The sequence below is a fragment of the Nannospalax galili genome, unplaced genomic scaffold, assembly GCF_000622305.1.
Source record: "Nannospalax galili isolate Female #2095 unplaced genomic scaffold, S.galili_v1.0 scaffold976, whole genome shotgun sequence".
Classification (NCBI taxonomy): domain Eukaryota; kingdom Metazoa; phylum Chordata; class Mammalia; order Rodentia; family Spalacidae; genus Nannospalax; species Nannospalax galili.
The window spans coordinates 1541458-1556578 of record NW_008339381.1 but is presented as its reverse complement, the minus strand read 5'-3'; the positions used below and the strand labels follow the sequence as shown (position 1 = coordinate 1556578).

General features: G+C 40.6%; 1 protein-coding gene across 3 annotated transcripts in view; it reads left to right on the top strand.

Moving 5' to 3' along the window:
* The window catches only part of Rsu1 (Ras suppressor protein 1), a 229299-nt gene that overhangs the window by 77679 nt on the left and 136499 nt on the right, over nucleotides 1-15121 (top strand). The window lies entirely within an intron of this gene.

Sequence of the window (15121 nt, the reverse complement as noted above, 5' to 3'; positions counted from 1 at the left end):
CATCCAGTGGGGAGATATATGATGAAGATGTTTATTTTTGAGACATTAACTATTTTAGGGCTTTTGTTTATCTGTTCTTTGGTAGAGTAAGGGAGTATGGGGCAAAAGGGAGGGAAACTTCTTTTTTATTTGACAATTTCAGTCAGTCACACTGAGGTTGGGGCACATTCACCCCCTCCCCATTATCTTCTCCCATCCCTCATCCCCACTGAAACCCTTCTTCCCAATAGGCCACGTCCTATGATACCTTTTGATTTTTGGACACACTGAGTTTAATTATAGTTGCTTGAGTGAGCATGAGTGGAGAGTTATTTACTAGAACTTGATACCCCCTCCATCAGCACCCAGTAACTGCCTGTAATCCCTCGTGAGGGTACACAAAAGAATGTGAAGTATGATGTGAAAGTAGGTGAGGAGAGATACTGAGGATGGAAAAACTATCATTAATTAAGTTTGGAAAAATATTGCACTGCTATCATAAAAAATGTGTATATGTTATTTTGCTGAGTTAAAAAATTCAGTTTAAAGGTAATTGACTCAGTGTTCTACCACCTTTAAATAACAATTGTTATATTTTGCTGACCATTACTTAAGATATATCAAGACAGAATGATCAAGTGGTAGATACTTACATTTTGGTTGTTAGCCTTGGTCTTTAACGGCTGTGCTATCCCTCCAGCCCAAGTGATAGATATTTAAACTAGTAGCTGTTTAAGCTAGCAAATGTTATTTGGATTTAAGAAAAGAAAGCAAAATCAATACATTTCTGAAATTTTACTACCTAACCAAGAATATTAGCATATTACTTCCACAAACATTACTCTACAGTAAAAATACTTTAGAATGTTGTATAATAGTTACGTTTCAAGCTGTAGCAGGTTTCTATGTTGCTTAATTGGCTGACTTAGTTGTCCGGTAGGACTTTTTCTAATTTTTTTCATGTTATATATCATGTGTTTCTGTATACTTGATGTCATAGTCATGAGACTATGCATGAGACTGTTAAGTTAAAGGAACAGAGGTTCATTTCTAACATCAGAGACTAAAAAATCTAGGATCAAAGCTTTGCCAGGTTTAATGTCTGGTGAGGGCTGCTCTCTGCTCCCAAGATGGTGACTTGCTGCTGCATCCTCCAGAGGGCCAGACCGCTGTTTCCTCCCCTTGACAGTGACAGAAGAGTAAGAGGGATGGATTTCTGCAGTTAAGTCTTTTAAGCCCTAGTCCCCTTCATAAGGACTGAACCATTGCCACGGTATCACTTCCTCAAGGCCTCTTCTCTTCACACTTCACACTGCTAATTGATGACTGAGTCTCACCATGAATTTCAGAAGGCACACACACACTCAAATTCAACACTCAAACTGTAACAGTAAGAACGTTCTTTTCTTATTTGATAGATAATTTGCCTGGGTATAAAAAAATCTGTGTCACTGAATTTTGGCCAGGTGATCAGGAGCCATCTTGATTTTTTCTGCTTACTGGGTAACTGTAGGAAAGCAGATGACCTGTAAGCTTATAAGGGAATTTTGCCATATGAAAACCCAAGTAGCAACTACATAGGTGGTCAATAATAGACTACTTCCAGAGCCAAGAAGTGCCCTTCTAAGGTCATAGAAAAGGCTTTCTCTGCCTTAACTTAGTATCTTTTGGTTTTGCTCCTTTTTAATTTCACCTAAATGGAAGGGTCCAGCATGCATTTTGTCTCCTTTCATTTGGCATTGTAACTTGCTGTCTATCCACATTGTTACCTAAGCCTGTATTTCATTCATTTTCATTGCTCCTGTGATATGAGTTATTTACACACAAGCTTCATTTCTCCTTCAGATGACATAGTTGCTTAAGCAACATGCCTTGTCACATTTCATACAATTCCACACTTTGGGAGCAATAGCAAAAATTAGAGGCTCTCAGTGTGCTATCCTGGGATGCAGAGGTTCTCAGTGTGCCGTCCTGGGATGCAGAGGTTCTCAGTGTGCCGTCCTGGGATGCAGAGGTTCTCGGTGTGCCGTCCTGGGATGCAGAGGTTCTCGGTGTGCCGTCCTGGGATGCAGAGGTTCTCAGTGTGCCGTCCTGAGATGCAGAGGTTCTCGGTCTGCCGTCCTGGGATGCAGAGGTTCTCGGTCTGCCATCCTGGGATGCAGAGGTTCTCGGTCTGCCGTCCTGGGATGCAGTGGTTCTCGGTCTGCCGTCCTGGGATGCAGTGGTTCTCAGTCTGCTGTCCTGGGATACTTATATTCCCTTTCTTATCACTATCACTTCCATCTCAAGCAACGAAAAGAAGTTATTTTTTTATTTTATGTGTAGGAATGTATTGCCTGCATATATTTAAGTGCACCCGTGTCCTGCAGTGCCCAAGGAGTTCAGAAGAAAGCGTTGGAACCCCTGGAACTGGAGTTATGGGTGGTTGTTAGCCACCACGTGGGTGCTGGGAATCAAACCTGGGTCCTCTTTAAGAGCAGCCAGTGCCCTTAACCACTGAGCCATCCCTCCAGCCCCCAAAGGGTTTCTCAGAGACTCTGACTGTTCTCTTCTGCAAATTTGCACCTTTAGATCTTAGCCCTTGCACCAAGCCCATTTACACTTAGGAGGCTTTCATTGCTGTTAAAGCAGTCTCTCTCATGTTTGAATTGCAAGTAATGGGGTAGCACTATCAGTGCTCTCCCTCCTTCAGATCTAAATTTCCCTGCACACAATTAATGTTTATTATAGTTTGTGTTATTGAGATAGTGACTATTTGTTTATCTAAATCATCTATTATGATTTATTATGGTTCACATCTCTCCTATAGATTTTGAGGAAGAGGAATATAGAAAATTTATTACTCTGTATTATTTAGTTGTATCACTTGTAAGCTATTTTAGGATGAACCTTAGAAAAAGACAACCACAGCCCACAGTCAGTGCATCTTTCAGTGCAGTCAAAGCCAGCCGTCCAGGGCCCTCCACCTTTCTGAGCTCATCTTCCAGCTAGCCCATCTTTTGACTGCCTTGCTTTTAGTCACATACCTGCCAATGTGTTTGGAACGTCTCATTCTTCTTTGAGTTCAGTTATCGCAGAGAAGTGCTTTAACCAGAGGGGGTAAATTATGGTATGCAGCTAGCTTTATGTTCCTTTATAGGTTTTTAATATCAGAGAATGGAGAATTATTGTATGCTGCCTCCAAGTATGAGTTTAATATTATCATTCATCATAAGAAAGCGCCTGAAAACTGCCATCCGGGCTCCTGAGCAAGTGCTTCGTTGAACCTTGCTGAGCTGGCCTTTGTTCTTCAGGGTGTGATTTGGGGCCAACATGGCAGCCCCTGAAGATAGAGCCATCACTTTCCAAAGGGCAGATCCATTCCTTATAAAATACACGCAGGTTAAGGATTTAAAGTGACAATAGCACTTTTGAGGAAATATTCTATTTACAAAATGAAAAAAAAAAAAAAAACACTGGCTATTTTATAAAATTAAGGAGAATGCATTCCATTCTTTCCAGGTCACAAAAATGGTACCAATGGGTAAAAATTCTAACAAGAGTAATGAAGTCAGATTCTCATGAACTGTTCTCCCCCAGCCCAAATTATGCTGACTAATATGATAAATGGTATTTCTTATGTGGCTTTATTGGTATTTGAGTACTTAAAATAATGTGCTTTTCAGAAAAGTTGATTTCTTCTAACTCCTTTTGGCCTGAAAAACATTGTGCTTGTCCTTTCAGTAAATGTTCTATAGTCGCATTTCTTGAAAGTGCTTATCTTTAATTTTGATCTTTAAATTTTTTAAAGGATTTTGAAGCAAGATATTAATAGGTACCAAGGTTAACCTAGAATTTGTGATCCTCCTGCCTTAGGCCCCCTAGTGTTGGAAACATATGCCTGCCACCTAGCCTAGTTTTAAATATTTTCATTCATGAGTTTGAACTCTGCTGTAATTTGGAGCTTAAATGTCTCCTAAATGCTTAAGTGTCAGTGACATGGTCCCCAGAGCGACACTACTGGGGGAGATGACAGGACCTGAAGAGGTGGGGCTTAGGCCAGGTGTTGGGGTCTTTGGAAGTATGCACTTGAAGGGGCCTCTTCCTCTTCACCTTCTGGCCACAGAGGGAGCAGTTTTGCATCTGCATTCCTCCACCATCTTGTGCTGCTTTAATTGAGAACCAGAAGCAAAACTGTGACCCTATATTCTTTACAAGTTGGTTCTCTCTGTGTTCACTACAGCCATTCAACATAAACTCTATCCCCAACTTAGCAGGTAAGCCTCTCACTTGTAGCCTAGATTATAAATCTTCCTGCCGGGGGAATATTTCCAAATTGATGCTCCTCATCACATTTCGTATCCCTGAAATTGTGCCTGTCTGCCCCTCCCTCTGAATTTCTCATTTACCGTTCACAGCCACATCTGGTGAGTCTGTGTTGTAACTGTTACTCTCTACAGAGTGATGACTTAAGTGATCTCTCTTAGAAAAGAGAGGTTGGACCTCATGGCTTTTCTGTGTTAGCTCTTCCTTTTTTCTTAGCATGTGCAGAGAAAGTAGAGCATCTCCACAAAGCTCCAAAGGCTCATAATGCTCTGTGCCCTGCCTGTCTCCAACTCTTCTCCCTTGCTAGCCTGTTTTCCTTAGAATCTTTGCTTTTTGGCCTCTGAGGACCCACCTCCCTGCCTTTCCTAGAGGCTCCACTTTGCTTCCAAAGAGTCCCTTAGCTATCACTGCTCCAGTTAGTCTGATTGTTAGGGGATGCCTTTGTTCTGGATCAAGACTGTGTGTTTGAATTATCTTGCTAGCGTGCCCTTGTGAACTTGTACTATGCATACCTTAGGGGTGGTTTTCCTTAGCTTTGTGACACAAGATGCTAAGCCAATTTTATGAATGACCGAGTACCCTGATTAACCTGCAGGTAGTGTTTAAACCGCCTTTCTACTGCTACATCCACTCAGTAAGGAATATGGGCAAATTGTCTCTTCTGGGCTGAACGGTGACTTTCTCAATTCATAAGCCAAAGTCTTTACCCAGGTACCTCAGAATGTGATTATTTGGAGCCTTTGAAGAATTTAAGTTTAAATGAGTCCTTTTGGGTGGGCTTTTATTCTATATGACTGAGATCGCTATAAAAGATAAAAGAGGAGCTCTGAACCCACAGAGGCAACAGACATGTATTTGCACAGAGGAAGAACCACATGAGCACAGAGATAGAGGGCAGGAAGCTGGGATGGGTGAGCAAGGGGAGATGGGCGAGTCTAACCCTTCGTTTTGGAATTCAAGTTTTCAGAACTGTAAGAAAATAGATGCCTCTTATTTTAGTCCTTTGAATATGGGATGCCTTCCATAGCCACGTGGTTTGCGTTTTTGGTCCCCAGATGGTGGTGCCATAACTTAGAGTCATCTGGGAAGAGGGAACCTCAGTTGAAGAATTTCCTGGATCAGATTGGACTGTGGCCATGGCTGTGAGAGACTGTCTTGATTAAGGATTGATGTGGAAGGACCCTGCCTGTGCTGGATAGCTTTAGTGTCAACTTGACACACCTGGGTTGAGGGAGCCTCAATTGAGGAATTTCCTCTATTGAACTGGTTTGTGGACATGTCCATGGGGCATCTTCTTGATTGTTGTGTGATGTGGGAGGGCCCAGCCCACTGTGGGTGGTGCCACCCCTGGGCAGGTGGCCTGTGTTGCATAAGAAAGCAGACTGAGCAAGGGGCCAGGGAGCAGGCCAGTAAGCAGCGTTCCTCCATGGCCTGTGCTCTAGCTCCTGCCTCCAGGTTCCTGCCCTGAGTTCCTACCTTGGGCTCCCTGATGAACTGTGACCCGGGAGATGTAAGATAAAATAAACCCTTTCCTCCCCAAGTTGGTATTGGTCAGAGTATTTTGTCACAGCAATGGATAAACAAAGTAAGACACTGCCCACTGTGGGAGGTGGTTCCGGGCTGTAAGCTAGCTGAGCTTGAGCCAGGGAGAAAGTGAGTGGGTGAGCCAGTAAGTAGCCTTCCCTTGTGGTTTCTGCTCTGACTTCTCTTGATGATGATATGAAGATATGAAGGCATAAGCTGAAGTAGCCTCCTACCCCAGCTGCTCTGGGTCCTGGCAACAGAAAGCAAATAGATAGAGTATGGGGGGATAGTTTCAGGAGCAAGAAAGGCTAAGGTGTATTTGGGTGATACATTCAAGCCACATGCTGTCTGATGGAAAACGACTTACAAAGTAACTCTTTGGATTACCCTGGGAATGATCCTAAATGTTTCTAAAGAACAGTTGCTTAAAACTTTAAGCCATGGGTCTGACCACTGTGTAGAGCCTAGCTTTGTCAATCCCAGTTTTTCCATTGACTATTTTAAATGACATCCAGTAGGGGACTTGGCTCTTGGACATCTTTTCATCACACTTGTAAAATCAGGATACCACCAAACAAAAAGTTTCTTTGGCTTTCCATATGGCCAATATTAAGTAAGTGGGAATAATGTATAAAATGTTGCATAGAATTTGTTTGCTGTTTAAATAGTTATTTTGGTCAAATCAGAAATTCATGTGTCTAAGTGCTGAGAATAGGGAATAGCCCTAAATAAGACATCTTTATCACTCATTCTGAGGCCCAGGGAGCCTTGTGGAAGAGTGGGTGGAAAGACTTAAAAGTCAGAGGATGGGGAGGAGTACTGTAAAATACTGTCTTCTGGATGTGATATGGTTGCTGCATTATGAACACAGCAGCTGTGACAGCCTGCATAGGACCCATGGGAGGGGGGAGAGAGAGAGAGAGAGGAGAGAGAGAGAGAGAGAGAGAGAGAGAGAGAGAGAGAGAGAGGATATGAAAGTAGAAGGGGAAGTAGTTGGAGAAGTAAGGGCTCAGTAGGAGTGGGACAGGGATAAGGGAAGGTACTGAGCTAAAAAATTCTTAGCATTCAAAATATTACTAATTTGAATTTCTCTTTTCTGATGGGCAGTGATTAGGGGTATCAGAATGTTCACAACTTGGGAGTTGGCAGTAGCCAGCTAGGATTTGAGGACTGTGGTTCCATGCAAACCAGTTGTAACCCAAAAGGTTGGTTAGAAGTGCTAATGCTTGGAGCCTAGCCAGAGTTTCACTCATTCAAGTGCAGGGTTGTTTTGCCTTTTTTTATTTCTTACAGTAAATAAATTACACTTCAGAAACACCTTCACGCAGTAAAAATGATTTTGTAATTGTTGACTCTTTTCCTCTTGAGTAGAGTATCATAGTACTTAAATTTTTTTTTTTTTACCATGACAGTATTGCATATTTTTAACCTAAAGCAGTTGGTTTTCCAAAAATACTGGAAACAAATTCATGATGTAATCATCCTCACCCACATCCAGCATTGTGGTAGAACCCCATTTTCACTGTGTATTTATAGCAATGCTTTTCCAATGTCAGGACTCACAAATTAAGTAAATCTTTGAGAGGCATGGTAGACTCTTTTCTCTTGAGCTGGTTACTTTTTTTTTTTTTTTTGGTTTTTTTGAGACAGGGTCTCCCTGTAGCCCCAGCTGTCCTGGAACTATGTAGACCAGGCTGGCCTTGCACTCACAGAGATCCTCCTGCCTCTGCCTCCTGAGTGCTGGGATTAAAGACGTGTGCCACCACACCCAGCGAGCTGGTTACTTTTGCATTGACTTTGCTTAGGGCTTACTGTTTAAAGTTTAGCAATGTATTGGTGAACGCCTCTGTACTCTGACTTTGTATTAACACTAAATAATAAGGCAACTTTTGTTTATCTTAGTATATTAATGACCAAAATGCCAGGGGGAGCAACTTACTAGAGGGAAACAATTATTTTGGCTCATGGTTTCAAAGGGCTTATCCTATGATTTGTTATTTTATTTATTTATTCTTTGCCCCATGTGCTTGTACAGAGGATCATGGTAGAGGTAGTGGAGGAGTTCATAGTAGTTAGAAAGGAGAAGAGGAGGGAGCTGTTGGGTACTTCGTATAACCTTCAAAACCATGCCTCCCAGTGACCTGCTTCTTCCCAAGCCCCCTTCCTAACAGTGTCTGCAACCTTACATAGTACTACTACCAGCTGGAGAGCAGGCATTCAATACATAAAACTTTCATATACAAAGTTTCATATTCAAATCATAACAATTTTGGTGTGCTTTGTGCATTTTATTGCTTAGAAAACAAAGATACATAGCTGTCTTTGTGAATAGAAGCTGATAATTCCTACCTGTTTCTGTAGTTTGTATGCTACAGTGTGTAGTTTGTATTTTCATTGTGTTTAGAACTAGGGTCTGGGTATGTGTGTATGTGTTTATGCACATGAGTCTACAGCAATTTTCCAGGTATGTGCATATGTGTTTGTGCACATGGGTGTAAAGCAATATTTCCAGGTATGTGCATATGTGTTTGTGCACATGGGTATACAGCAATATTTCCAGGTATGTGCATATATGTTTGTGCACACGGGTATACAGCAATATTTCCAGGTATATGCATATATGTTTGTGCACATGGGTGTATAGCAGTATTTCCAGGTATGTGCATACGTGTTTATGGACACGGGTGTACAGCAGTATTTCCAGGTATGTGCCTACGTGTTTATGCACACGGGTGTATAGCAGTATTTCCAGGTATGTGCCTATGTGTTTGTGCACACGAGTGTACAGCAGTATTTCCAGGTATGTGCATACGTGTTTGTGCACACAGGTATACAGCAGTATTTCCAGCACTGCCGTCTTTTAAGATATTCTTGTTAATACTAAAAATCAGTGAAGGTAACTTTAATCAACACCCATTAAAATGGATTGTTAATGCATAACTTAAACAGTGGGGGTTTTTTTTGAGTGTGAAAAATTTGGAATTCATTGAAAATTAAGGTACAACTATTTCGGTGTTATCTGTAGACTTGGTAATTGTGTCACTCACCATTGTTAATTATCTTAGTACATATTTTATATGATATAATATGCACACCCTTATCATTCATCGCCTCTGCAGAGAATATTACACACGGCCCCAAAGTAATAAAAATATAAGCTCTCGAGTGTGAAGCAAAGCCGAAACAAGCCGTTTTTACATATAACTGAAGTTTAGGTTCTGTGTAGTAGGTTGATCCCTGACTTAACCTTTAATAAAATTGGGTTCAAGGGTATTTATATATAAATAAAAAATAAAGTTAATTTCATTTCATACTTCCATATGAGCAAGTGCCTTGTAATGCATTACAGTGACACCCAAACCTCAGCCTTCATCCTATTGGCTGAAAAAATTGGCATAACTTCTTTTAAAGCAAGTGTTTATGAGGTTAGACACTGAAAAGGTAAGTTTTTGCCATTTGGGAACATTATTGAGATGATTATTGTTAAGATTATATGATCATGTTCAAACTGATTGTATCAGTCTGTATTTATTTGGCTTTTTATCTCCGAGGTTATCTAGTAAATTATTTCCTCTTTCTACATATTTTGGAAATGAAATTTGATAGACCCTGTTCCTTTCAAATACCTTTAAAGGGTTCTGTCTATGTACACACATCTGCATTATAGTATTGAAGCAGTGTGGTAGTTCCTATGTATTAGTACACGAGGCTACGGATGAAGCATGAAAAGTCTGGCTGTAGATAACCTTGTGAGAGGCCGTTGTCTTGGGTCTGCTGTCACATCTGTCCACAGTCTTCTGTTGGCGCTCATATCATGGCATGGTATGAGATGGGGACCAAGGGAGCGTGTCTACCCTACTTCTACAAGAAAGCAGCCACACACACTTTTGAAATCACCACACTTAGGGTCTCTCAGAAGCCTAAAATCAGACATGCATTGCAGAATGTGAGTCACACTGTTCCTCTGCAGTCGTATAGAAGTTTCTACTTGAAAAATAAAATGTACTGCCTTCCACATTCAAGAGTGCCAAGCCTCCCTTAAAATAATGCAGTCCTGCCATGCTGTGTTAACAACCCACACCCTGCACTGGCATCCACCTCCCTCTACCCGCCCTCGAAGACTTCTCTGCCATGCCCTCCCTAGACACAAACCTAACCCTCCTTACTGCTTTTGGGCTAAGGAAAAGCCTTGTGAGATATTTCGTTCCCATCATCTCTGTGTGCTGATGTCCATAAGTAATCTGTCTTGATGAAATCTTTTTCTTTTAAAAATGATGGCTTGTTCAACATATAATTACATGAGATTTGATTCATTTAAAAAGCATATAAATTATTAGATTAAATAAAAACATCTTTTCACTGTGTGTTTTGACTGGTGAATGGTGAAGTGCTTGTTCCTGTTAATGTGGCCTGTTAAGAATATGTACTCTGTCCTATTAGTAAAATTTCATCGTGCTCCTGGAATCAGTCTATGAATTTAATGGAATTTCTATTACGTTCCAACAATGGCTTTTATAGAAATACAAAAACTCATCCTGAAATTCATATGAAATATCAGTGGACCCCAAATGATTAGAACAATGTTAATGAAGGAAGCTGGAGTGCTCATGCGTCCTCATTTCAAAGCATGTGCAAAGTTATAGTAATTTAAACAGAAAGGAAAGTGGCAGAGCCCTTGGCTAGTATGAGCAAGGACTGGGTTCTAACCTCACTGTAAAACTCAAAATAGGGAGGTGCTAGTGTAATCTCAGGCACAGAGACCACTGGGAGATAATAACACACAATAACCTCCAGCTCCGTCCTTGTTCCTGCAAATGACAATTTCATTCTTTGTGCTTGAATAGTACTCCATTGTATATGTTTGTGAGGGTGTATATATGATATACATATGTGTATGTGTGTGTGTTGTTTTATCCATTCAACTCTTGACAAGCACCTAATTTGGTTTCATGGTTTGAAATATTGTGAAGAATTCTACACCCATGGGTATATAGGTTTCTCTTATTTAATGACTTCATCTCCTTCAGGTGTGTAACTTGGAATAGCACAACTACATATGGTAAATATAGTTTTAGTTTTTTAGGGAACCTCCATACTATTTTCCACAGTAGCTGTACTAATGTACCTTCTCACAAGCAGTGTATAAAGGTTTCTGTTTGCCATATCTCACAAGCATTTATTTTTATGAAGATTTGTCATCTTTACCCATCACAGAAATGCAATTGAAACTGCATTGAAATTTTATATTACCCTAGTCAAAATGGCTGTTAACAAAAAAAAAAAAAGAAATTAACACATGCTGGTCAAGTGATTTATTATTATTATTATTTTATTATTATTATTATTATTATTAATGAGAATACTAAGACCATACAACAGGGGAAATTCAATCATTTCATCAAATGATACAGTGGAAATCTGTAACTATAGTTACAAGGGAACCAATGCCTTCTTCTGAACCCCATGGGCATTGCATGACACAGGTGCACTTACATAGATGCAGGCAAAACACTCAAACACATAAAATATGAATAAATAAATAAATGAAAAAATTTTGAAGACAGTATCACCAGGAGTAGCCTGCACTTGCTGTCCCAGTACGTGAGAGGCTGAGGCAGGAGGATAACTTGCATTCAGGAGTTTTCTAGTAGCCTAAGAAATGTGAGAAGATCACAGAAAAGGAGAGAGGAAGGAGCAAATGGGGAGTGGTGGTGGGATGCCCCATTACAGTGATGTCTGAACAAAGACTACTGGACTCTAAGCACCGATGAGTAGGGCCCAAACTGCTTTAAGAGCTTGTTGCATTGGATTTCTCAGAACTGTCTTCTGGAACAAAGGTCTTACTTGCTTTTATGCAAACAGTCCATCCAGCATCACCTGTGAACAGAGGAGCTTATCAGAGGATTCTGTCCCTTCTGACGCATGTAACCACAAACAGATGTTATCGATCTAATCCCACCCAGTGTTTGCAGCACAAATGGGATAATCTGTTGCTTTCAAGGAATATTTCACCATTCGCAGGGCTGCATTTTCACAGCAGACACACAGGCATGCATTATTCTAGGTCAAGGGCAAGGTCATGAGTGATTGAAGTTCTGTTTAGGTTAAAAGAGGAGCCCAAGGCCCAGTCATCTTATTTACATTATAAACACACTGAGAAAGTGGATAAGGTACTTTACTAGAAAGGAAGAAAATATTTGTAAATGCTACATCCAAAAATCCTGGCTTTTTATACCCAGAAAACAGAAAAATGTAACATTCATGATCCTGCCACCTAAAAGTAACTACTGTTATAATTCTAAATTTATTTGTAGTGTTTTCTCCATTCATATGCATATATGCTTGCATGTGTATTCCACTTTCTTCCTATACATCTGTGTATATAGTTAGTCCTGTAAACAGTATAATTGTATTACTATTTTTGCAGCCTAGCTTTCAGCCTTCAGTATTACATCTTGACCTTTAACCCATGCCATTAAGTATTATTTGGAAACATTTTTAATCATCTGACTGTATTGTGCCATCCACAAGTGTCTCATAATTTATTAACCAAGTCTTAGCAGCTGAGCTGTGTTCCAGTTGTCCGGGAGAAACACAAGGAATGCCAAGTTGAAAATTTATAATTGTAAATATCTGAGAATATCTATGATTATTTCCTCATTATGCATTTATTACTTGAATGAAATTACCAGGTCAAATAATATGAGGTTTTTTAGAGCTCTTAGTATGTATTATCAGTTTACTTTTCAGATATCAGGTGCCAGTTGGGCTCTAGTCAGCAGTGTAGAGAAGGTGTTTGTTTCTAGAATTGTGGTCATCTCTAGGTATTACAGTTCTCTTAGGTTTATGCATTCTTATAGGGTACACGTGAATTTTAAGTACTATAATTTGAAATGCTAATATGCCTCCATGGGCTTGTCGTTTGAATATTTGAGCCCCAGATGGTAGCACTATTTTAGAAGGTTTTGGATGCTGGGAGATAAAGTCAAGCTGGAGGTAGTTGGTCACTAGAAGTGAGTTCCTGGCCACCTCCTGTTTTGCTGTTTCTTTTTCTGCCATGATATGAAAGGACTTGACCCAGCTCTCCTTCCCCACTGCCATTGACTGACCCTCAGAAATCATGAGGCCGACACATTTCCTTCCTACTTTAATTTGTTTTTGTCAAGTACTGTGGTTATAGCTACTGAGAAGTAATTTAGGAGACAGACCTCTACATTAATAGCCTGATGTTTCCTAATTATTGTGTCTGTCTACACTTGGTCATTCACAGACTAACAGGCTGCATCTTTTCTCTTAACTATAGATATTATTAAGCTCAGTGTTCTGTAGTTTATTCTTCCAGTGATGCTTAGCTGCCCAAGTTTTGTGGGCAGCATGCTGTAGCTCTTATAAAGGTTCCATGGGGTAGCAATAGCTGGGCAGTGTGGGTGGAGAAAGGAGCCCATACCTTAGCTTTAGGAAGTAATTAAGGACTAGAGGATACTCTAGGAGGGGAAAATACATGGTTTCTAGTTTTTGCATCACAAAACAATTGACACTGTTACTAAGTCTTGCTGGTGGGGGAATTGTTAAAGGGGTCTGAGGTGAATATCAAGTTAACAAGCTAAAAAAGTTAAACAGATGTGGGGAAGACTAGTGACAATTGTAATAGTGCTATAAAAGGTAGTGATGCTGAAACTTAATTCTTTGAATATTCATTTTTTGTTGTTAGTTTTTAGTATATTTGTTTTGAAAGGTGCCTGAGAGCACCTTAGGACTGGCATTTCTGATTTCTCAAGAAGTCTGAAGGATGCCTTCCGCAGCCCCTGAGCAGAGGAATTTAACAAGAGGGAGGATCATGGTGGGCAAGACAAGCCATGGCCCGTGCTCTGGGAAGCTGCCCAGTGAGGCACAGCGGAGTGCTGCTGTCAAGCCTTTCAGTCTTCAGGGAGACAAGACGAAGTCAGTGTTCCTAAACTGTATCTTAGCCTTACTTTATTTTGAGACAGGGTTTTGCTAGTTAACCCAGGTACGTCTGAAGTTCCCTTTTCAGTCCAACCCAGCCTTGAACTTGTGGTCCTCTTGCCTTAGCCTCTTACATGCTTAGATGACTCTCTGTGTGTGTGTGTGTGTGTGTGTGTGTGTGTGTGTGTGTGTGTTCCTTTTTAATTGTATTTTTTGTAAATTTCATATAGTATATTTTAATCTTATTTAGATTCCTTCCCCTAACTATATCACTCCTTTACTAATGCCCTTTTGTGTGGGTTCATCCACAGGAGCCTAGTGAATTTACCGAGACTTTACAATTTAAACAAGACTAAATCTCCCCATCCTAGCAATCAATACTTCCTCAGGTAGGAGTGGGGTTTCTTACCTCCTTCACCACGTCTATGCTGGGATTTTGTCATGGGACTTGTGCATGCTGTCACCATTGCTGTGAGTTCATACGAGTAACTTCCCAACTGTGTGGAAAACTCCATTTCCTTGTGGTCATCCACTACCTCTGGCTCTTGTGATCTTCCTCCTTTCCCTTTTCCTCAAAGATCCCTGAGCCTTGTGAAGCAGAAGTTTGATATTGGTGTCCAATTCATGGGTAAGCATTCTGCAGCCTTTTATTCTGTGCACATTGACCATTTGTGTGTGGTTCTCTGTGTTAATCACCATCTGCTGTATAAGGAAGCTTTTCTGATAAGAAGATGCATTAATCTCTGGCTGTAACAATAAGTCATTAGAAGTCAGTTTAATACTATATCTCTCCCCTATGACCTGTGACCTGTGACCTGTGACCTGTCTAACTTTAGGTTCATAGGCCTGATATCAATGTCAGGTATGGCCTTCATCATATGAAGTGGACCTTAAATCCACTTAGAAAATGGTGTTTTCTAATTGTGTTCCCATTGTGTTCATGCTACTATTGCACAGGTGGGCACATCTTGCCAGGCCAGTTGTTATTGTAGCTCACAGGATTCACAGCTGGTTAAAAAATTAAAGATGATTAATTTTCTCCTCAGGCAGCTTACATAGCACCTTCCAGCACTGTGAAAGCTAGCCAGTAGATATGAGGCTCTGAGGGCAGCACCAGGTGATTTCTCCTTGTTTGTTCTACAGTTCATGTATGTATTGTCTTCAGCAATAGGGTCTTACCATGAAGTTCTGGTGAGTAACCAAGAGCAGGGGCAATGGCCAGTATTGTTTGAGGGCCTTTGAGACCCTTGGTCAACAGCTTCAGAAGAAGTTCACTCCTGGCATTGGGCTTTTACTTTGGTAGCCTATGGTATTTAATAGGGGCATTGTCTCCCTGCTATAAGGTGACTCCTTAGAATCTCTTTTTATA